The 23,183-nt window shown below is 54.7% G+C and overlaps 1 long non-coding RNA gene across 1 annotated transcript; it reads right to left on the reverse strand.

Annotated features, from left to right (window-relative positions):
- Nucleotides 1–3,431: 3,431 nt before the first annotated feature.
- Nucleotides 3,432–10,021, reverse strand: LOC123287975 (uncharacterized). The gene is made up of 4 exons (XR_011505670.1): nt 9,422–10,021; nt 9,173–9,248; nt 8,431–8,522; nt 3,432–8,082 (listed from the first exon to the last, which is right to left on the reverse strand). It is a non-coding gene; the product is annotated as an uncharacterized lncRNA (long non-coding RNA).
- Between the last annotated feature and the right edge of the window lie 13,162 nt (nt 10,022–23,183).

A 23,183-nucleotide genomic window follows, 5' to 3' on the forward strand; every position in this document is an offset into this window, starting at 1 on the left:
TTGGGAAGCTAGAAGAAAAAATGTCCCGGGCTCTTAAATGACGGAACGTTCAACCTCTTTGCCCAACTCTGGCTTGGCCTTGCCACTCGGCCATCCCGGAAACATGACTTTAATTTTGTAACTCGCCTGCTCCAACGCCTCTATGCACACCACACGGACTTTTCCAGCACCGTCTCTGTGCCAGGGTCTGTCCCAGCACTGGGTAGAGAGTGCTGAATAAAGCAGCCACAGCCTCTCCCTGTCGGAGCTTTCCTTCTGCACGGAGCCGGGGGCGGGAGGAAGAGGGGGGCGGTGTGCAGATAAACAAGTGAATGTGTAATTATAGAATTTCATCAAGGTGATGAAGGAAACCAATCAGGTCTAGGATGGAAATGGGGGGTTACTTTAAAATGAAATGCAACCCTCAGAGCTGTGTGTTGCCTACATCTGTTAGGTGCCTCCCCACCATAGCTCGTGTCAGTTCCCATCTGGGACCCCTTTTCGTCCCACCTTTCCAGAGGCCAGCTGGGTATGCAGCTCTGCAGCTCTGCCCTGTGGATGCTGGACCACCTTCTCATCTCTCTCCCTGGCTTGGGAGCCCCTCAGGGCCAGGAAGTTTATTTCTCACACCAGCTCTGTGTGTGAATTCCCTCCAATACACTTGCCCCAGAACCTTTTATTTTGGCGCCAGATGCTGGGGAGACACACAATAAATACTTCCTCGGGGAATGGGCATCCCCAGACTCTTGCTGATGTGGAAGGTCGGGAGGATGTGGGGGTCTGAGCAAAGAAATCATATTTAGGAGACACTTGGTGCCAGGAGGCAGCCTGGAGCCCGTGGATTCAGAAGGTCCACCTCACACACATGCCGTTTAGGAAGGAGGAAGGGCTGAGGGTAAAAACTGTCTGATCAGCCCCTCTTCCGGAAGTTCAGGCCCACAGATTTGCCTTGATTACCTATCGAAATGTGCAAATGCCAGAATTCACCCAAGGCCTTGCTGACGCAGGGCATCGGAGAGAGAGAAACCGCTGGGCTGATTATCTTGGCTTTATCCGCCACATCTGTTTTAGCTCAGCATCTCTGCTTTTCATCTTTAAAGAGATGGCTGCAGAGTTACAGAACTTAGAGCTGGGAAGGGCCTGAAAAGACCTCACATCTCACCTCCTCCCTTTGTAGATAAGGGCCATGTCACCGGACAGGCTGTGACTCACCCACAGCCACAGCTGGGACAGCCCCGTGGCTCTTGCCTCCCGGGCCAGAGCTTTTCCCAGTTTTCCAAGCTGCCTCTCAGATGCTGCCAAGTCATTTCCACATTCGCCTCCTTAGGGCTCGTTAGTAGGAGAAGCTGGTCCTGGCCCTTTCTGCCTTCCCACTACCTCACAAAAGAGGAAAGAGATTCTATTTGAGAACTAAACAGGGGTAGTTTTTCTCATCATCTGATGTCTTATACTCTCCATGCCAGGCTCTCCTCCAGGGGTGCAGCTCCCTGCCCTCCAGTGGTGTCGTGAAAGAATGTCATTCACCCTCCTGTCAACCCTGAGAACAAGAGGCCATTTCTCAGCGGGTGAATCAAGCTACCATGAGTGCCAAGGTGTCAGAGGGACTCAACTTGTCCCTTGCCAGTCACATGATCCTTGGCTGAGGCCTCCCCTTTGGAAAGCAGGTACTCCCCAGGGCATCCTGAACCCATTTCCTGAGCCTCTCTGTTGGGACTGTCACCTCCACCCAGGCCAACTCAAGAGTCTCTCTGGAAGGTGCTTCACATCCATTCTGGAAGGGAGGGATTATTAATCCCAGTCCCATTCCATTTTTTTAATTGATGTAGAAATTGAGGCTCAGAAAGGTTAAGGTACCTGCCCATGGTCACCCAGCTAATGAGTGGCAGAGTCAGAGTTGAACTCAGGTCTGACTCCCATGCCTCTCCATGTGCCTCATGGGAGCTGTAGGCATCTCATGATGCTCCTGCACGCATGCTCGGAAATAGTCCCTTACCTCTCCCCAAGGCCTGCCCAAGTGCCTGAAATCCCCCCATTAGAGACATCCCCTGGTGACACCAGCCTTGGGTGGCCTGGCACTTCTTTCTAAGGGGAAAGGCCAGGCATGGGCGGGAGGAGGGTGTACAAGAAGCCCCTCAGCAAAGGGTTGATTATGGCAGGACCGACCTGCCAGCAAGGCCCAGGGGGAGGGCTTGGAGTTGACAGGAGGAAAGGAGGAAGAAAGGGAACCTGGCCCTGGAGAGAGACAGTTGGCCAGTGGGGCCCAGAGTTTGGGGGCGCAGGGCATGAGGGCATCACCAGCGGGGATAGGGGGCCCCTCCCTCAGAACCCCACAGGGCCAGCTCCGAGGCAGGGACTGGTTTTGGGGTGGAAGGGCCCGGCGTGACTGGCAGGCATTAGTCAGCGAGGCGGTTTATGAAAGGAGGGATTGTCTGGAGCCTCCTTACTCACCGGGCCCATTGGGTCGTCCCCAGAGTCCGGGAGCAGAGCCGGTATCTGAAGGGGCCCCGGAACTCGGAGCCCTTTACTGCCCAGGTTGAATGGCTGGGGCCTCGGGGGCTGAGCTTGGGGCCCTGCCTGGCCTCACAACCTGTGAGTCACAGCCCTTGCTGGCGGGCTGAGCGTCTTCATTGTCCACTTGGCCGTGGGGCAGTGGGGCCTGAGCCCTGATGGGAGGCCCAACTCCCTCCTCTTCTGATAGAGGAAACCCAGGGCTGATTCACAGGGTGCCTGTCCTAAGCCATCACCCTGATGACCTGCTGCCCCCATCTGAATTCACAGAATTGGAGTCACTCCCGGGAGGCCCCTGGCATGCACCCGCCTGGTCCTTCTTCCGTCATTCACACAGTCATCCTTTTTGTTGTCCTTTTTTATCTGTATTTTTTTCCAATTGCAAATTAATCTATTGAATATTATTCAGCCTTAAAAAGGAATAGAATTGTGCCCCATGCTACAACATGGATGAACGTGGAAGACACTATGCTAAGTGAGATAAGTCAGTCACGAAGGGACAAATCCTACAGGAATCCACGTACATGAGGTCCCTGGAACAGTCAAGATCATAGGGACAGAAAGTAGAATAGAGGTCGCCGGGGCTGGAGGGAGGAGGCACGGGAAGTTAGCATTTAAGGATGCAGAGTTCGAGTTAGCAGAGGTGGAAAGTTCTGGATATAGATGGTGGTGATGGTTGCACCCAGTGAGTGTCCTTAATGCCACTTAATGGACTGTAACCTTAAACATGGTTAAAATGGTAAATTTTATATTATGTATATTTGTCACGATAAAGAAACACAAACTAAAAAAGTAACCTATTGTTCAAATAGTACGTAAGTAAAAGATAGTAGGTAGATGCGCCATCCTCTATTATTAGCAGTTTGGAATAATTGCAACCTTTTTATGTTCTTTTACGATTGTGCCTGTGAGTGTAACAAAAGTTGGCCCTGAGGCGGGAAGGGAACGCGGGGCCCGGGCACCAGCCACACTCCTGGTCTCTCTCTTTCGTTGAAGGACAATGTCGCATCTGCATCTCACTCACGGACCCCAGGTGCCAGCTGAGGGTCAGGCGGCAAGGTCACGGCGTTGACAATAATCACCATCCAGTGACAGACAGCCGTGTCTGGCTCGGTGCTAAGCCCTCACACGTGTGAACTCTCTTCATCTTTGCACCAGCTTGGTGACGAAGGTATATTTTATGCCCACCTCCAAGCCTGTTTCATAAATAAAGATTCAGAGGCTTCGAGAAGGGGAGAGGTGCCCCGATCGCACCCTAGAAGGAGGCAGGCGGGAGGACCTTCTCCGCGGAACTCAGGTTGGACTCAGACTCACAGAGATGCCTCAGCTGCCACCTGCCCCCCGCTTGAGCAGAACTTTCGTTCTAGAGAACTTGCTGGCTTCGTAGTAATCCCTTCCTTTCTGGCTCCTGGGATCTTGTTCACTGTCTGGTCCTCTTCAAGCCCTGGAACACAGTAGGTGTTCAACAAATATTTGCAGAAAGAATAGTTCTCATTCATGTCGCTGTTTGATCTTCCCCCACAGCCCTGTGAGGGAGCGAATTAGGAAATGTGATTGCTGCCGGTGTTAGTCATCTCGCTAGCGGGAGGGATGGAGCGACTTCCTCCTGGTCACACAGCCCAGCCACTGAGCTGGAGCTCCGGGCTCCTGGCTCCCTTCCCAGGCCTTTCCAACCCTGTCAAGACCTGGGCCCCTGCTGTTACAGGACAAAGATATTAATTGGGAGGAGGAATCCTTTGAGTCATTACCAGCAATAATAATAATAATTACAGTCATACTCATTGTAATCTCTAACTCATAGAAGCCTCGTATCAATAGCACCAATGAGGCACTGTTATTATCCCGGTTTTATAGTTAGTCCCAGAGAGATTCAGCACTGCCTCAGCATCACACAGCTAAGAAGTGGTGGAGCTGGGACTCAGACTCCATCTGGCTCCAGAGCTCGTAGACCACATACTCCTAACATTTTAGAACAAATTAGCTTCCTCAGCTGAACCCAGCAAGGCTCACAGCACAGCCAGGCTGAGCTTGGGTGAGGGATGGGGCTGAATGAAATGTCCACCCGTTCCCTCCTTCCATTCATTCTGACAGTTGGCGAGCCTTCCCTGAGCTCCACCTGCGTGCTCAGCCAAGTGTCTGGCCCCAGGATGTGGCCCAAATGGGAAAGGGCTCTCCCTGTCCCATGCAGCCATGGGCCTGGCAGGAGAGGCGGATGTCATAATTATGTGGTTAATTGTTTCATTAGAGCAAAGATGAGACCACCATGGAGGTTAGGGCTCTGCCAGCCTCTAATGGGCACGGACCAGGGTTGGGAGCTGGGGAGGCTGCCCCAGGGGGCTGACAGCTCAGCTCAAAGCTGAAGGGTGGGTCTGGGTCAGGTGAGCGGAGTGGGACAGCATTCCAGGCAGAGGGCACAGCCTGGGCGGCAGCTTGGCTCTGACTAGGACGGAAAGACAGCAGGTGAGGCTGGTGCTGGCAAGGGAGGAGGAAAGGAGTTGGGGGGGAGGGGGGTGCCAGGGACGTGGGCCAGCACCCACCCGCCCAGCGCTTGAGTCCTCCCATTCAGAATGAGAGCTCCTATAATCGTCCTTAGTTTTGCTCTTATCCTGAGAGAGCCAGGGGGAAGGGAACGTTCAAAATTCCCATTCCTCCCCAGCTAGCTGGGTGTGGATGGTCCTCCAATGAGCACTTACTCCACCACGCCATGCATTTATGCAGCTGTTTGCACTCGATGACGTGCTCGCTGTCCTGTTCGACCCCGACAGCCCCCTGGAGGGAGGAAAGGAGCACAGGTGTCAGGCCCCTGTACAGCAGAGGAAACTAAGGCAGGAGGAGGTGGTTCGCCACCCCAGCATCCCGCCCCCAGCACACAGTCTGATGTCCAGGCCTTCCTTTCACGGTTGCCTTTTCTCCTCTGTAAGATGCACTTATCAGCACCTGAGTCTCTAGGTTGCTGGGGGTTACATGACATAATCCAGGTAACGAGCTGAGCGGTGGAGGTTCAAGGTCAGTGTCCGGGAAACAGTGGCTGCCATCATCATAACCGTGATCATCACTCTTAGGGTTCCTGCACTCGACTTCTTCCTGAGCACCTGCTCTGCTGTGTGCCGGGCTCCATGCCAGGCGCTGGGAGGCGGGGAGGTGTGGGATGTGTCCCCTGTTCCTAAGGAACTTACGGTCTAGCGGGGGAGGCAGTTAATCAGCAACCTGAGGCCAAGAAGGAGCCGGGCTCAGGGCAGGCATGGCCAGGAAGCCCAGAGGAGATGGAATTTGAGCTGCACTGTGACAGCATCTTGGACCTTGGAAATGGGAGAGTGGGTGAGGACTCCGGGGACACCTCCAACAGATAGTGGTGGATGTCCCCGGGGCTGGAGCGGACAAAGGTGAGGCTGGTGAGTTCGTGAGAGTCACACCCGAAGGGAATGAATTGCTGCTCCGTGTCCCATGGTGAGTGGGTGTGCACAGGGCATCAGGTGTAAGACCCACTGCCTGGACCACCACGGTCAACGCAGCACTGACAGACGCAAGGCTCATGGTTTCAATGAAGCGTTCCACCAAGTGGAGCAGATCCTTCTCGACAATAGCATTTATTTGGAATTCTTTTCTAATTATACAAGGAAATTATGCACAGTGCAGAAAAGATGGGACGCAAACACATACACAGCAGGGGAAAAGTGTCAAAGTCATTTGTGGCTCAGAACGTGGATAGCCATCCTTCCCGTCCTTTTATTCTCTGAAGGGGCCGATTCCAATGCTGCGAGAGGAAGCACAGGAGGTGACAGGCCAGAGGAGGTCCAGGACAGCTTTGGGGAGAAGGTGACATTCAGACTCACCCTTATAGGAGGGGCAGGGTTTGGAAAGATCACAGAAAAGAAGAGGGACAACATGGCTAAGGCACACGGACTGGGGAGATGGATAAAGAGCGTCAGCCTCTCGCGTGCACATCGAGTGTCACCTCGTCTGCTCGTCCCAACACTCCCTGGGGTGGAGACAAGAGCACCCTCATGGCCAGGGTCTAGACCCAGGGCCGTGAAGGGGGGATGCCAGGAATGGGGGCGGGTTACTGGGGACTGAACCCCACTGAGCTCTGTTGGCCACTCCGGGCCCCTATCCTTGTGAGGAAGTGGAAGAGCTTAAGGAGCTGGGGCCATACCAGCCACTGAAGGAAGTGGCATGAGGGGAACTTCCATCCGTCTGTCCCCTGCTGCAGCGGCTTTATCGGGGCCCTGCAGATCTCTACAATCGCTGCTGCCCATCTGAAGCCGGGCTTCTGGGAACAGGGGCCTGCCACCCTCGAGGAGATAAGGCAGCCCTGGTCATGTGGCTCGAACTGTTGGTGACCAAGCAGAAGCTGCAGCAAGGCCGATGGCCGGCTGGAGGGGAGGCCATGCCAGCTTCTGACCACCTCCCCAGGAAAACAGCAATAGGAATGGTATTTAAAACCCTCCCAGGTATACCATGCCTTTTGGTTCACAAAGTGCTTTTACCCCCATTCTCAGTGCAAAAAGGCAAGGTGGGCCTCAGAGCAGGCCTGGGGTCTAGTCCTCAGGCTACCACTTGCTGGCTCTGTGACCGTGGGCAGCTGACATCACCTCTCTGAGCCTCAGTTTCCTCATTCGTCCAATAAGAGCAGTAACACTCTCTCCTTTTCCGATCTCCGTGTCTAGCCAGCCTGTTGCCACCTTCCTCCTGGCCCTGTTCCCTGCAGTGGGTACCACCTTCGTCTGCACGCCAGACCCCAGACATTTGCCAGGCTGGGAGTTGAGTCAGACCTCGTCCACCAACTTGCTGCTGGAGTGGACGGGCCTAGACAGCCAGAGGATTCTTGTCCTGACTCCCATCCGGCAGCCAGCACTTGCCAGGCCCAGCCAGGGCTGGATGAGAGGGAGGGCGGAGAGGAGGGGAGCCCCGATGGGAAGGCTCCGATTTTGCCGGCGAAGGCTTTTGTGCTCCGGAATGCCAGACCAGTGCAGTCGGCTCTGCCAATGAGGAGACTGGCCTCCAACAATAATGTTTTTCCCTGGGTTTTCCAGAAGGCATCAGCTGCTTTCTAATTCAAACCATCAGGAGGAAGCTTACATGTGCTGAGTCGCAAAACGCCTGTAGAAATAAAACTGCTCCCCATGCCAGACAAGAGCTGGGCTGGACAGGGCTCTGGCCAAGGGGCCCCTGAGCCAGAGGCTGTGAGCTCCTCCCAGGGCCCCCTCCAGGCCTGCCCAGGCCCTCAGCTGGCGCCCTTCCCGGGGCACACTTGCCATCAGTTACTCCACCCACACCCACGAGGGCCTACGGTGTGCCAGAAACTGTGCAAGGTTTTTGGAGTGATCACTGTAGCTGTTATTATAGTTCACATTTATTGAGCATGTGTTGTATGCCAGCAACTATGCTAAACACCTTACATTCACTGTCTCTCATCCACGTGCTGTGGTTCCATTCCACAGAAGAGAATGATGAGGCTCAGCGAGGCAGAAAGACCCAACAGAAGTGAAGAGTTGGGCTTCCAGCCCTGGGTCTGTCTTCAGGGCTCCGTCACCACGCCTTGCTGCCTGGCAATGAAAAGGTGTGAAGCTCCCCACTCCACACCTGCTCGGGTGGCTAGAATCAAAGGCAAGTGATAACAAGGGTTGGAGAGGATGCGGAGAAATGAGAACACTCATCCGCTGCGATGGGAGTGTCAAATGGTGCAGCTACTTTGGAAAACAGTCAGTTCCTCAAACAATTAATCATAGAATTACCACACGACCCAGTGATGCCTCTCCTAGGTGTATACCCAAGGGAAATGAAAACATACGTCCACACAAAAACTTGTACTGGAATGTTCATAGCAGCGTTATTCATAATAACCAAAAGGTGGAGACAACCCAAAGGGGCAAACAACAGTGGTCTATCTGTATGATGGAATATTATTCAGCCATTAAAAGAAGAATGAAGTCTGATACCTACCACAACATAGATGAACCTTGAAAATGTTATTCTAAGTGAAAGAAGCCAGTCACAAAAGTCCGCATATTCTTTGATCTCATTCATAGAAATGTCTGGAATGGGGAAATCCATAGAAACGGAAAGGAGATTAGTGCTCAGGGTTGAGGGTGGCCAAGAGCCAACGAGTAAGGGGTTTCTATTTTTTTTCTTTTCTTCCCCAAAGCCCCAGTACGTAGTTGTGTATTCTTGTTGTAAGTCCTTCTAGTTCTTGTATGTGAGCTGCCACCACAGCATGGCTGCTGACAGACAAGTGGTGTGGTTCCGCACCCAGGAACCAAACTTTGGCCACTGAAGTGGAGAGCGCTGAACTGTAACCACTGGGCAATCAGGCCTGGCTCTGGGGTTTCTTTTTGAGGTGATGAAAATGTTCTAAAATCAACTGTGTGATGGTTGTACATACCTGTGAATACACTAAAAATCGTTTAAATGGCTGAATTGTATGGTGCGTGAATTCTCTCTCAATAAAGCTGTTTAAAAAGAAAAGATTTAAGGTGCAGAGTTTAAGGAGCTCACAATGAGGGAGGGCAGAGAAGCAAAGAATTCCATTCACGACACCAGTAATCCTAGGCCGGGCAAGGGGAGGGGACTGCCTGGTGGGTAGGGCTGACTAAGGACAGTCACTGGGGTCCTGGTGTGAAAGTAAATTTTCCACATGAGACCACATGAGTCTACAGCTGTGGGAAGGGAGGGGAACATCTCTCACCTGGGGATGGGGAGCTGGAGCAAAGGGAAAGGCAATCCAGTAAGGCTTCCTGGAGTAGGTGATTCTGGGCTGAGTCCTGAAGAATGAGTTGGGCAAGAAAGTGAGGGGCAGAAAAAGAAATCACAGGTAGAGGGAACAGAGGCACACTCCGGGAATGTTCTCAGGGGCTTCGTGGGAGTAGGGGAGAGGCTGAGAGAGAATTCCTGTCTGGCACAGTGGGAAGGACAGGGGCTTCCCGTCTGCCCCTACCTGGCTGTATTCCCTCAAGTAAGCCGCTGCTCCTCTCTGGGCCTGGATTCCCACAAAAACTCTCCTATCTCTGAAGCTGTGAGTCTCTGAGGCTGCAATGACAGAGAGGGAGGCATGAGGAGAGGGGGTTGTCAAGTGTCAGGACCTGCAAACAGAAGGATCGAGACCTCTCAGACACGAGGTTCCCAACCTGGCGGAGCCAGATCATGACCTGCTGCCCACTGGCCACATCCGCCTTCCCCATTCCTCCCCAGGAAATGCGGGTGCCTGAGGAGAAATCGAAACAGAAACACAGGTGTCTCTCCCTGGGCAGATTCCAAGAAAGAAAAGAAAGTGGCTTCTAGAGGAGAGAACGTGTGAGCTTTGAAGGGAGGAAGGAAACCCAAGCCACGAGAGGAAGCGAAAGAGGAGGGGAGTGTGAGAGAGAAGCAGGTGCCCCGGGTGTGGGTACACGGCCCATGCGCACGTGGCCCACGGCCACCCCGCCAGTCGTGTTCAGCTGAACCCGACTACCGGCAGCATCGAAGGGGCCGGCAAAGTGTGGGTGGAGAAGGAGCAGGCCCTAGGGATGGGGACGGTGCCCGTCGACCTCCCTTTTCTCAGCCCCTGACACCGCCTCCTCCTCCCCGCCGTGGCCCTCGCATTCATGGTCCCAAACTTGGAGCCAGAGGATCTGGGTTCAGCTTGTGGCCCTGCCGTGTCTTCATGGCGGCCTCTGCCCCTTCGTTTGCTCATCTGTAAGATGGGATCCACATTGCTGCTCTGCCTCTGTGCCCAGTGAATTAGGAGGAAGACAGTGTCATCCATGAAGATAGCTAGTTGACAATGCAGATCCAGGGGAAAAGGGGGTTGCGCGCCTGAGGATGTTGACCTCTTGGACTGTTCTGTGCAGTGTTTTCACCTTTCCAAAGCACCTTCCCATCTGTTACCGCCTCTGAGCATCACAGCACCGAGCACGGGAGGCCAGGGTGTCCTTCTACCCACTGGATGGGAGGCAAAACTGAGGCTCGGAGAAGCCACATGACTGAGAGAATCATGCAGCAGGCAGGAGAGCACTGGGACATTGGGCCCGGACCTCACCAGCCGGCCCTGCTCTCAGTGGCCCTCTTGACTCCTGAGTGGGGGTGGTGACATCTTTGAGCTTTTCACACAGGCAAGGGACCACCCCACGCCCCCGGTCAAAGTTCCTGGGTCACGTGGAGGACATTCAGCCTGGAGCAGGGAAGATTCACAAGCACGTCCTCCAGACTCCAAACATGTCCTCAAATATTTGAGGGCCTCCCACACAGACGCTGCATTAGGCTGATTCCAGGGCTGGAACTAGGACAAATGCTTGGCGGTTATAGAAACACGGAGAAGGGATTTCCACACTGTGAAAAGAAATATTATGAATACACTGAACAGACAGGTGGAACAGGCTGCCTGGGGGTAGTGAGCTCCCCATCACCGGGGGGTGCTCAAGTGCAGGCCTGACAATCGGCTGGTGGAGAGAGCTCAGTGGGGAGTGGATTCTGAGAGAGGTGAGCCTAGAGCCGGGCTTCTCAACCTCAACACGACTGACATTCTTTGAGGTGGCAGCTGACCTTTGCATCTGTAGAATTTTCAGCAGCCTCTCTGGTCTCTACCCACTAATGCCAGCAGAACTGTCCTTCCCAACCTTTGTGACAAAAATGTCTGCAGACATTGCCATGTGTCCCCTGGGGCAAAATCACTCCCCCCCCTTTAAGAACCACTGGCTTATAGGACCTTTAAGATCCCCTGAGATCCCATGATTCTGTCATTCTAGACCATTCTAGATGAGGAACCACAAGAGTCACTGTCATTTTTTGAGCCCCATGTGGCCTGTGTGATGGTAAGTCTCGTATGCATCATCTCATTTAATACCGTAATCTGCCTCGGTCGGTCTGTCTGTCTTCTTACACCGCTCTCCCCCACGCCTCTGCCTGGCTCACTCTAATTCCTCCTTCCACCCTAAGTGTCGCTCCCCCTGGAGCCCCTCCCTGCCCCTATCTCAGTCATGTCCCCTGTTTTCTTATATTCCAGCACCCCATTGCTCCCCTAAATCGCACAGGATCTGAATGTCTCCACGTCTGTCTTCTCGCTAGACAGCAGGCTCCTGGAGGCCACCTGGGCCTTGCTCGCCTCTGGGTCCCCACACAGTAGGCGAGGCAGAGATGTCTGCTCAGCGCATCCCTAACCTGGCCAGTCAGCAGAGCTGCCTGAGTCTGCAGCCTGAGCTGTCCACCCCGTCCCCCGCCGCCAGCGAGGGCTGCCCGCCCGAGCCCCGTGGTCCCTGGGAAGCCACTCGCTGCCCGTCTGCTCCCTGGGGCCCCCGAGCAGAGGTCTCTGACCCAGACGTCGGCCAGTGTCCAGACAGCGGGCTCCACAGGAAGGACGAGGGGTAGGCCGTGTGGGCAGGACCCTCCCCTGCAGGAGGAAGTGACCTGGATGGGGACAGTGACCACAAACTTGTTCACCCAACCTTGGGTCCCCAAACGATTCCTTTTCTTCAAAGCTGGAAGGAGGTCACTTTGGGATAACCAAGGGGAACCCGCTCAATTCCTGCCAGGGGATGCTCAGAGCAGAGGGTCTTCCTGTTACCCAGGTGTCCTGATTCAGTGGGAGTCATGGCGAGGGTGGCAGGAAGCCCTTCCTGGGCTCAGGCCAGCCTGGAGGTCCAGCCCCTGGCGCACAGTCAGCCGGGTGACTCTGCTGAGTTGCTCCAGTACTCAGGGCCCCAGAGGTTTCTTTTGTGAGATGAGGAAGATTTGAACCACATCGGTGGTTTCTGAGCTCTTGTGGGTGTTTTTATTTTGTTTTAAGCAAAAGAAGCCTCCCCTTAAAGGAAACTCTCGTATGATACCCCAACGTTTAAAACCCTGAGCTCTGCCTTCTTGGGGTGCCCCATTCCCCACCCCACCTCGAAAGAGCCCTGGGTCCCCTCCCTGCCCCCCAGGGCCCAGTTTGAAACCCAAGGGGTTTCTTGCAGGCCCTTCTAGCTCCAAGGTCTGCAATTCTATAACTAACCCACCAAATGGTGAAACGCGATTGAACATAATGTGGAGGGGCTATGTGGTGACTCTGAGGCCCCTCAGGGTCTCACAAGGCCCGGGGATAGCTGTGACTCGCGTTCTCCTTGAACATGCTGAGATGGAAAATTCTGGTCATCCGAGGATTCTGTTTACTTCTGTGGGTCCCTGGATAAACAGGAATTCACAGTACCCAGCAAAGATAAACTTATGGAACTCATTAGCCCAGAAGGGGTTATAGGCCTAGGACAGAAGCACACCCCGCAGGCCCCGCCGTGTTTGGACGATGGAGCCCAGCGTGGAGACACCCCGGTCTGGTCCCAGCCTGACAGCAGCGGCCACAGCCCTGAGGGAGCAGCAGCCACGAAGCTGTAACTGAAATGCCACACAAACGCTTTCTCATCCCCTTGAGATTTGCTGTTTGTTCTTTTCCCTTTTTGACTGATGAAGAAACTGGCGCTCAGAAAGGCAGAGTCCCCTGCAGGTGGCTGAAGCCAGAGTTCTCAGCCCTGCTGTCCGGGGCCTCCCACACCGTCCACGCAGTGGCCGTGAGCAGCCCCAGCTTGGTCTCCTAACCCGGAAACTGGGGGTGTTTGACTGGAGCAGCCTTCCCGTCAACACACAGGGGTTGAGTGATTGCTCAGGGCTGAGGATTGAGTTAGAAGCCGATAATAGAGACGTGAATAAAGACGTGGCCCCTGATACATCAGAGGGCCAGGGGACCGAGGGTTAACTCTGCCAGGCAGCTGGTGGGCGAGAGTTTGGAGAAGGTTTCAGCGAGAAGGGGATGTCTGAGCCCACTTGGAGGCTGAGTGGTCAAGTGGCAGACGGAGGCAGTGGGAACAGCATTTCCTCCAGAGGGGACAGCCTGTGCTAAGGCACAGAGGCATGAGGGAGGATCTCAAAAGATTCCTCCAGCTCTAACCACATTGGTGGGTCATTAAGGGATGATAAGGGAGGAAGAATAGGTGTCTCAGCAGCAATATCTCAGAGAAAGGAGAAGGGATCTCCTTCCACTCAGATGGGGCTGCCCATGGGGACCACGTCTTATCACTGTGAGAATCTGAGGCAGTTCTTGCTGGAGTTAGGAGAGCCGCTTAAGGACTGTACTAGTTTGCTGAGGCTGCCACAACAAATTGCGACAAACTGGATGACTTAAAACAACAGACATTTATTCGCTCACATTTCTGGAGGCCAGAAGTCTGAGATCAAGGTGTTGGCAGGGCCACACTCCCTCCGAAGAGTCCCGGAAAGACTCCTTCCTTGCCGCTTCCTGGTGGCCTCTAGAAGGCGGCTCCAGGCATCCTTTAGCTTGCGGCTGCCTCACTCCCATGGCTCTGCCTCTGTCTTCGCCCGGCCTTCCCCTCTGTGTGCCTCAAATCTCCCTCTGCCCTTCTCTTGTAAGGACACTTGGCATGGGTTTGGGGCCCACTTGGATAATCCAGGATGATCTCATCTAGAAATCTGTGACTTAATTGCGTCTACAAAGACCCTTCTGGCAGAGGAGGTCATGTTGACGTGTTCTGGGACGTGGATGGATCTTTTTTCCGGGGGCTACCATCCTACCCACTACAGGGATCAGTCATCCCACAGCCTTGTTTTGAGGTTGGGGAGGCTGAGGTTCAGCTGGGAAAAGGCTCTTGCCCACGGCTTGCCAGTCAGTGACAGAGCTGGCACAGGGCCCCTGGTACTCAGGCCACCATTGTCATCATAGCATAACATGCATATCGCTTAGCATAGGCCAGGCATTGTTCTATGTTGTGTATCTATCAACTCAGAGTGACCCCATTCTAGAGAAGAGGAGAGCGGCACAGAGAGGTCTAGGAACTTGCCCAAGGCCATGCAGCTAGTCTGTGGGCCCATGTTGTACCCTGGGACCCCATGTGTCTCCTGATACATTTGTGAGTACCTGTCACAGAATGGTCCTCTGGGCAGCTCTGAGGTGTTGAGGGAATAGAACAGGGGTCTTGGGACGAGCTGGGGTGATAGACACATACAGGAGCATTTCCTAGAATGTGGGGGAGATGCCAGCTGGGGGTGCGGGGAGAATTCTTACAGGAGAAGAGCTCACGGTAGGAGGCCTTCTAAGGAGGGCTGAAATCACACAGAGGAAAGAGGATGGGAAGGGTGTTCTAGGCATGGGGACTGGATGCACAGAAGCAGGGAAGCAGGAAAGGGCATGGCGAGTCCTGGGGACCACAAGCGATTTGGTTTGGCTGGAGCATAAAGCAGGAAGCGAGAGGGAAAGAGGCTCAGGAGTGGACAGAGCACAGGCTGAGGCTTTGGACTCGATCTTGAGGGTACTGGGGAGCCACAGAGGGTTTTAAGCAGGAGCTGCATTGGCCGATTTGTGTTTTAGAAAGATTACGGGGGCGGGGCACCCAACCTTGACTCAGGCCCTGGGCCAGGCCTCGTGTGGCTGGAGTGGATGGGGGTGGCTCCTCAGGGACCCCTCCTGAGTTCAGCTGGAGTTCACCTGGAGTTCAGCTCTGGTCCCTGGCTTGACAGGTGTGAGATAAAGCTGAGATTTAGGGCGGGAGGACCTGTACCTGGTCGACTCCCTCCCTCTCCCCACAAGAAGCCCAGGTTCTGCTGGAAGTCTGGCAGTGTGGAAGACATCCGGTCTGCAGACAGAATTTAGCCCTGTGCCAGCCTTCGTGTGGGGTAGGCAGGCAGTGGCCTCTGAGAAAGATGCCTAACAGGACATTAAAGGAAGTAGGAAGAGCAGCATTTCCCAGACCATGTCCATGGAATGTAGTCCTGGAAGATCCATGGACACACGCCATGCTCCACCCCAGCAGACTGTCATAAAGGCTCTGAGAAGTCCCGCAACGAAGAGGTCATTTTCATTTTGTTTAAACCAGGATTTCCCAAACGTTTTGATGCAGTCCTTTTATTCTCTGACCACCAATGAACTTGCCTTGAGAAAGGAGAGCCGTGGAACCCACTTTGGGCCACGCTGGGACAGAGGAGGGAGCATGAGACCAGAAGTCAGAAGGCTCGGGTCAAGCTGATCCTTGCAGGGACGCCCACCCCTTCTCTGAACCTCCATGCCCTCCTGGCTCTTTTTCGGCTGTTGTCTTATGAATTACAGTGACACATGGCCTCCCTGTAAAAGGCATCTCGTGTTTCCACCCTGGGCTTCCAGAAACCGGTGGAGGGCTGGGCACTGTATGAATATGTCAATGAAATTCTAAAACGAGACTAGCCTCTCCAACAGGGTTATGATGAAATTAAATAAATGAATGCCTACGAGATGAGCTTGACGCTCGTAAACTTTACAGCCCTGTTCACCTGAAGGGCCTTTTTTTTGTATTCAGTGTGCTCCAAGGGGCCTTACCCCCCACTGACTCCCAAGTGCCTAAAATTCCACCATTACTCACTCGCTTGCCTCAGGGCACTGAAGGCCCCAATTAAAATGTAAATACGTGACCTGGCGGTGTCGCCACAGGTCCACCAGCACCTCTGAAGTGGCTTCGTGCCATCATCATTGGCAATTCACTCATCAGATTAATCCAGAAAACTGGTCCAGATGAAAGAACTCACAACTGGGAAGCTCCTCTGTGGAAGCGGGAACGTGGGGCATAAAGCGATGTTGCTGGGGGTTCCGGGGGCGCAGGGAGCATAGGTGGGGCTGTAAATGAGACTTGACTGCTGTCACACTACCACCCTCAACCCCCCACCGCTCCCATCCAGAGAGGCCTGGGCCGTGTTCCTCACCTCCAGGACGTCCGGGTCAGGCGGGTGGGAGTGAGCCTCTGGCCCATTTTGCTCCCAGTTGCTGGCCAGCCCAGGGGGTCTGAGCTGCCTCCGCAGGAAGCCCATAGAGCACAGCCCTCCTGGTCCTCCAGCCTGGCCGCTGGGGTCAGGCCAGACAGGCCTGCTGTGGGCTGGGGACAGGATCCTCCTGAGAGCAGGTGCAGGAAAACAGGAAGGGAGGTAGCTGCTGGCGGGGTCAGGATTAGGGCCTTCCTCCCCTCCCCCATCCCTTCCTCCCCGTACCCCCACCCTAACCCCCCCACCAGGTGGCAGCCCCGTTGGCCCCTCTTCTCCAGACCAGATGACCGATGAAAGGCACCTCTCTTAGGGGCCAGAGCTGACCCATTCCTGCCCTCAGCCGCCCAGCAGCCCAGAGGAGGTGGTAGATGCGGAAACTGAGGCTCCTCCTCCCCTGTCAGGTCTCCACGCAAATGTCACTTCCCTAGCCACCCAGCTCTGCCACAGCATCCTCGTTATTTCCTCCAGGGCATTTCCCCTCTGCTGGCACCAGCTTGCGTATTTGTGGGCTCCTCCATCCTCTCTCACCACAACTTGAATTGAAGCCACAAGAGAGCGGGGACCCATGTCCAGTGTCATCTAGCACATAGTAGGCATTTAATAAATATTTGTTGAACAAATGAAGGGAGTAAGGACTGGGCTCAGGGGGGGAAAGGACTCTGCCAAGGTCACTGGGAAGTCAGCGAGGGGCCAGGTCCGGTACTCAGGCCCCCGGCCCCTGAGGCCAGGGCTCTTTCTAATTTTTTCCAGGCTGTGTCCCCAGGGTAATCGAGGATGCCCACCTTCCTCTGCACATTGCTCCTCTATCCACTGCCCCAAAAAGGGGGCAGTTACCCCGCGGGCTCCAGGCACCCTCCCCACCACCCTGAGGCAATTACTTCCCATGTAGACCAGGGTTCGGCAACTTTTTCTGTAAAGGGTCAGACACTAACTATTTGAGGCTTCGCAGACTGTCCTAAAGTCTCTGTGGCACATTCTTGACTCTATTGTAGCACAAAAAGCAGCCAGAGACGATATGCAAAAGAATGGGCACAGCTGTGTCCCAATAAAGCTTTATCTACAAAAGCAGGCAACAGGCCAGATGTAGCAAATAGAAATACAGGACATCCAGTTAAATTTGAAGTTCAGTGCCCTGTATTTTATCTGCAACCCATGGCTGGCGGGCCATAGTGTGCTGACTCCAGCACAGATTCCGGGCTGGCGTGAACCTTGGAAGTGACCGGGAAGAGACCCTTCAAGGAGCGCCCACCGTGTGGAGGCCCTGGGCGGGGCACCTTCTGCATCTTATCTCCTTTATCCTCCCAGCAGCCCTGTGAGGTGAGACGTGGGTTCCTCATTTTACATACTAGGAAATGGGGACTCAGAGAAGGAAGGTACGGAGCCCAGCTTCCCAGAGCTGGTCAGGGACAGAGCCAGGCTCCAACCCCCGGGCAGCCTGGCCCAAAAGCCCGTGCTCTCGCAAGCCAATCTCATTTTATGATGCGAAAACCGAGGCTCAGAAAGGTGAAGCAACGTGTCCGGGGCACACAGTAATGGGGATGCCTGCCCAGAGCCAGGACGAAGACTTCCTGGCTCCCCGTCCTCTGAGCTTTCCAGGGGCCGCCCAATGCTTCTGTGCATGAACTTGCGTTGTTGCTGACCTCTCGGGTCACTTCCTGTGGGGGAGCGCGGGGGGAGGGTGGGTGTGTGTACGCGTGCACGCATGCACACACAAACAAAGCCTGAAGCTGCACATCCAGTCAGCCTCGCAGGGGGCAGCAGGTTAGATGTGAGAGAAGAGGGGCTCCTGGATGGATTCATTTTGACCAGGGCCGCAACCTCAGCACTACAGATGTCTGGGCCCATAGCGCTTCTGGCGGGGCCTGTCCTGTGCGTTGTAGCATGTTTAGCGGCATCCCTGGCCTTTATCCACTAGAAGCCAGTAAGTAGCACACCCACCAGTTGTGTGTGACAACCAACAGTGTCTCCAGATGTTGCCAAACATCCGGGGCAGGAGGAGGGGAGGGTGGGATGAAATTGCCCCCAGCTGAGAACTGCTGAGTCCTCTAGGGTCTCCCTGGGGAACCTGTAGTCGCCCACCCTCCAGAGGCCCATGAACCTCCCCAGGCCTTGGGCAAGAACATTCCGGGCATGCAGAACAGTACCACTGGGAAACCCTAAAAAGCAGAAGAAAGGGTTTGTCTGGGCCCAGCTATGGTGAAAGTCCCTGTGAGTACAGACTAACCAGCCAGTGCAGCCTGTGCTCTGTAGGCAGCGGCTTGTGCCTGAAGCCAGAGGGTCCCGAGCTTGTCTGTGCCCCAGAGCACCCCGAGCTAGTTCAAAGGCCCACTCTGGGCCTGTCCCCATGGCCCCGCGTGGATGCTGGAGGGGGCTCGGGGAATCCCACCCAGCTCCATTCCCCTGACAGGTGTTTGGAGCCAACTCGTCAGGGCCCTCGGAGGGAGAGAAGCAGAGGGAACCGGGGCCCCAGGGCTGCTGTTGGGGTAGAGAGTTTGGACAGAGGACTTGGGGGTGCGGAATCCTGCCCCGTGGGTGGCTGACTTCTTTGCATCAGGCTGGTCTGGTGGAGAGAATGACCTCACCTGCTTGGAAGAGCCCTTGGTGGTTGGTGGATCTGGGGTTGGGGAGTGGTCCCCAGGGCCAGAAGCAGAGGAGCTTGGGGGCTGAGAACACCTCCCCCTGGCCTGGCTGCAGCCCAGTGTGGCTGCCTGTGGTCTGGCCCTGGAGCAGGGGACAGACCTCCCCCGTGGCTGGCACCCGCTCAGCGGCCTCTTCCCAGCCACGGCGAAGAAAGTGAGAGGGGCTGACGTGGGGCTGACCTCACGCGCGGCTCCCCCTTCTCCAGCACCTCCCTGGGGGTTCTCTGCTGCTGGGAAGAGGACCTCCCGGGGGTCCTGGGGGGAGGGGAGGTAACTGGAGGATGCTGCAGGCTGAACCCAATTGAGGGGGGTACAGGGGTCCCAGACCAGCACCAGGGTAGGCGTGGGGAAGACAGAAACGCCCCCTTGCATCCCAGTACCTCCTCTGCTGCCTCCAGGAGATCTGAGGTTCCCTTAGGAGGGTCACCACATTGGAGGACTTTCAAAAGTTCTAGAAATGAATCAAGAACGGACGGCCCTTGTGGGCAGGATAGGGGAGGCAGGGGATTTGGATATTCAGATGCTACCTGGCCTGGTTACCCTATAAGCCAAGCATTATGGCATCTACTTCTCTCAACGGCCAGACGAGGGTCATGTGACAGACAAGGAAACTGAGGCACAGAGAATTTAAGAAACTTGCCTAAGCTCCCACCGCTGGAAAGGACAGAGCCAGGATTCAAACACAGGCGTGTCAGAGCCCCAGTGCTGTGCAGGTGGTCGGTCAGCCCTTCTCAGACTCGAATGAACCGAATGCCCTGAGGATCACCCTGAAATGCAGATTCCAGTTCGGCCTGTCTGAGGTGGGACCTGGATCCTGCATTTCCTAGCTCCCAGGGCTATGGACGCGGCCGGTCTGCACTCTGCTCATTTGGCACAAGGTCACATGGTCAAGTGCCTGGCACGGGTCTTCAGTAAAGAGATGCTCTTATTTTTGCACCTGTGGAAAGTACCTCCCACATGCTCTGTGCAGAATAGGTGCTCAATAAACAGTGAGTGTCCTTGTCCTTGTGAAACACAGCCACATAAAGGAAGAGCTTGGTGAATTCTAGAGTCCGGTACAAACGTGTAATTGGAGCTAAAATAGACACGGGAGATTCAAACTGAAGGAGTCAAGGAAGACTTCCTGGAAGAGGTGATATGTGAGCCAGGCCGTGAAGGACCAGAAAGAATTTTTCACATACTGAAGGAGGAAGGGCATTTTAGACAAAGGGAAGAGCCAGAGCAGAGGTGTGGGGAGGTGAAAAGATGTGACATTTAACAGACCGCCAAGCTGCGTTGTCGCCAGAGGAAGGGGGCGAGGGGCAGGTGAGTGGAGAAGGTTAAGTTGGGCAGGACCAGTTAGCAAATAAAAATGCAGGGCCCCTTGGAGAGGAATGGATGGGTGTCTTAGTGCCCTGGGGCTGCTGTAACACATTACCGCAAGCTGAGCGGCTTCAAACAGCAGTCCTTTATTCTCTCGCTATTCTGAAGGCCAGAAGTCCAAGACCAAGGGGTTGGCAAGGCTGAGCTCCCTCCGAAGGTTCCAGCGGAGGATCCTTCCTCACCTCTTCCAGCTTCTGGTGGCCCCAGGCATTCCTTGGCTTGTGGCCGCATCACTCCGATTTCGGCCTCCACCTTCCCATGGTCTTCTCCTCTTCTTTCCTCTTTGTCTCTTATAGGGACACTTGTCCTTGGATTTGGGGCTCACTCAGATAATCTGGGATGCTCTCACCTCGAGATCTTTAACTTAATTAATCTGCAAAGATTCTGTTTCCAAATAAGGACACCTTCACAGGTTCCAAGGACCAGGACGTGGAAATATCTTTTCGGGAGCCACCATTCAACCCAAGGTAACAGGCGACACAGGCTACGCTCCTGCGAGAAGAACAGGCAGAGAAGGATGCCAAGGGTTCTGCCCGTGGGCTGCCTGCCTCTGGCTTTTGCTTGTGACACACTCTTCTTCGAAGAACCGTCCTTCTGGGGAACTGGGAGGGTTCCAGCTGGCCTGCTGGGGCCAGAGGGGTGGGGCCTTGGTGAGCAGGGCCAGGAGAAAGTCTGCTGACAGGTAGAGCCTTTCCCAGCTTTGATTCATTGACCGTCTGGGCGAGAGCTGGACCGAGCCTCTTGGAATTGCAAAAATGCCTCGCACATATTTTCCTCGCTGCCGGTGGTTTTGTTCTCAGCCAGCGGAGAAGGCCTGTCTGCTCTGCCAACCCCCGCTCAGCCCCCGTCCCCTCTCCCGTCTGCGGCTCCCTCTGCATCCCGCCCACCTCTCCCCCCAGAGACACCCTCTCTTCACGGCCCGTCACTGAGGCTGGAGTGGGCAGGGCTTGACCACGTCCTCATAATTGAAATATTTGGCCCCCGAAGTGAGGCCAAAGCAGGGCGGTGCTTCCCCCAAGTCAAAGGGATGGATTCAAGCTGGGCTCTGCTCAGGCAGGAGGGGGCGCGGGAAGTGTCCTGGACGCTGAAGCCAGAGGCCAGCAAAGGCTTCCTTCCTGCTGGGTCCCGGAGGATCCAAGTGGCCTTGGAGGGCGGCGGGGACAGAGACTCAAGGCCCATTGAACCCCAAATCCCTGTCTCCGTCATGATGCCTTCCTTCCCGCCCCTTGCACATGCACCGCCTGGCATCACTCCAGCCTCACAGAATCTTCCAGGAAGGAGGGAGTCCTCTGATGTCCATTTTGTGTATTATACGTCAATAAAAAGGTTTTTCAAAATCCTGGGGACAAGGGGAGTTTCTGAGGCATATTTCGCCCCTGTAATACCCTCAGGACTCAGATGTCTGCTCTTGGTTTGGGCCAAAGCCCATTTGTCCCCACGTCATCCTGGGCCCTTGTAGAATCCCCATCATTGGGCTGCATAGGGCGCTGAGCATCAGCTTTTACAAAGACCACTGCAGAAACAGCCCCCAGGAATCCACTCGCTGCAGGGGGGGGCCATCACCTCCCCATAACCCGCTGTGGGTCTCCCGGGAGAAATCCCCTTCAGCACCCAGTCCCGGGACACGCTCTGCTTCCCTGAGGCTCGAGAAAGCCTCATCCTTTCTGACTATGAGAATTGCATAACAGATCACATTTCCCTTTTTCCTTTAGTTGCCAGGAATCTCAGAGCCAACTTTGAAGCTCAGCCGTAGTAATTATGTGACCCCTCGTGATCTGAAACATTTCTTTCTTTCTGTGGTCTTAGTTTTCTCATTCTGTTTATATCTTCTCTGATGCTGATTCTCTTTACCTATTTTATCAGTGTTTTCATTATGCGCCTTCTGTGGTAAGCAGCTTTGCATGCTGTTTAGAACAAAGAGGACTATAAGTAAGGAAATAAATACATCATGGTTCCATTATGATGTGAATTTTATTGCTGAAAGTGTGGCTGTTTGTCATGATAAACGAATTCTTCTTCATCATCTGAATTTAGGGCAGAGGTAACCTGGGAAATTCTCTTTCTTCTACCACTAAACCTTGAGCTCCTTGGGTATAAAGGGTGGCTCATAGAGGCCCTTGCCCATCTTGACTAGGTCAGTAGACAGATGATGACCATAAAGATGAGCAAACATGGAAAGCATCTCTCACGAGCTGAGTCCCCTAGCCTCGTGGGGCCTCAGTTTCCACATCTGTAAAACAGAGACAGTAATCTAGTCCCACCTTCAGAACAGTTGGGAGGACCTAACGAGGCATGAGAAAACAGGTAGTAAACTATGAAGTGCAGGGCCATCACAGAGCCTATGGGCTTGTGCATTCAGGGGGACAGCTGTTGACAATCAGCCTCTTGGGATGGGGGTCCCCCTCCTTGTCCTGTTGACCTCCTGAGAGCCAGGGTGGGACACAGCTCAGCTGGAGATCCGGGCTCCCTCTGGCTCCCCCACATCCCTGAGATCAGGAGGCCTTTCTGTGCGGGTCTCCTCCAGGACTGGGGCTCAGGATTCCTTAGGAGGGGCATAAGCTGGAAGTTTGTCCAACCTGCTCGCCCCCTTCCCAGTCAGCCTGGCTGCCTGGCCTTGGACTCAGAGCTGTCAGATCTCCACTTCTGCATTCCCTGGGGGACAGGAGCCCCTTTCCCCCCACAGAGACAGCACCAGTGTCTGAGATTTGTTCTGCTTTCTCCATCTCCACCTGTGGACGGGCCGGCCGGCCTGGTTCACACAGCATTTCCATCTTCCTGCTCATGTGCTCCTCTCGGCAGCCTGGTGAAGCAGCTAGGAGTGCCTTCATCACCGATTCCTCTTGCAATTTCACAGATAAGGGAGCTGAGCTCACAGGGCCGCACATGGTCCAGAGGACCCAGGCCTCAAGGGCAGGGCCCTCCCCGCAGAGCAGGCGCCTCCCTTCCTCCCACCTA

The sequence above is a fragment of the Equus asinus genome, chromosome 8 (genome assembly GCF_041296235.1).
Source record: "Equus asinus isolate D_3611 breed Donkey chromosome 8, EquAss-T2T_v2, whole genome shotgun sequence".
Lineage (NCBI taxonomy): Eukaryota > Metazoa > Chordata > Mammalia > Perissodactyla > Equidae > Equus > Equus asinus.